Below are 955 nucleotides of genomic sequence, written 5' to 3' on the forward strand. Positions count from 1 at the left end.
AATATATATGCGGTGATATCTCGGGTGCTATTAGAGATAGAGCAATAAACCAAAGTGCATTGTATGCAGGAGGCCCTGGCGCTTGAATCTGTGCAGCGGGATCCACCTCGGACCACCAGGGGCCGAGAAAATCACCGTCTCATGGGGCCGGCCTGTCCGGGTCAGGGAAAAATCCAATATATATCTGGTGATATCTCGGGTGCTATTACAGATAGCGCAATAAATCAAAGTCCATTGTCTGTAGGAGGCCCTGACGCATGAATCTGTGCAGCGGGAACGACCTCGGACAACCAGGGGCCGAGAAAACCACCGTCTCATGGGGCCGGACTGTCAGGGTCAGGGAAGAATGCAGTATATATCTGGTGATATCTCGGGTGCTATTAGACATAGCGCGATGAATCAAAGTGCATTGTCTGTAGGAGGCACTGGCGAATGAATCTGTGCAGCAGGATCGACCTCGGACCACGAGGGACCGAGAAAACTATCGACACATGGGGCCGGACTGTCAGGGTCAAGGAAAAATCCAATATATATCTGGTGATATCTCAGGTGCTATTAGAGATAGCGCAATAAATCAAAGTGCATTGTCTGTAGGAGGCCCGGGCGCATGAATCTGTGCTGCGGGAGCGACCTCGGACCACCAGGGGCCGAGAAAACCACCGTCGCATGTAGTCGGACACTCAGGGTCAGGGAAAAATCCAATATATATCTGGTGATATCTCGGGTGCAATTAGAGATAGCGCAATAAATCAAAGCGAATTATCTGCGGGGGGCCCTGGCGCATGAATCTGTGCAGCGGGATCGACCTCGGACCACGAGGGACAGAGAAAACTATCGACACATGGGGTCGGGCACTCAGGGTCGGGAAAAATTCAATATATATCTGGTGATATCTCGGGTGCTCTTACAGATAGCGCACTAAACCAAAGTGAATTATCTGCATGGGGCCCTGGCG

The sequence above is a fragment of the Nomia melanderi genome, unplaced genomic scaffold (assembly GCF_051020985.1).
Source record: "Nomia melanderi isolate GNS246 unplaced genomic scaffold, iyNomMela1 scaffold0014, whole genome shotgun sequence".
In the NCBI taxonomy this organism is placed as follows: domain Eukaryota; kingdom Metazoa; phylum Arthropoda; class Insecta; order Hymenoptera; family Halictidae; genus Nomia; species Nomia melanderi.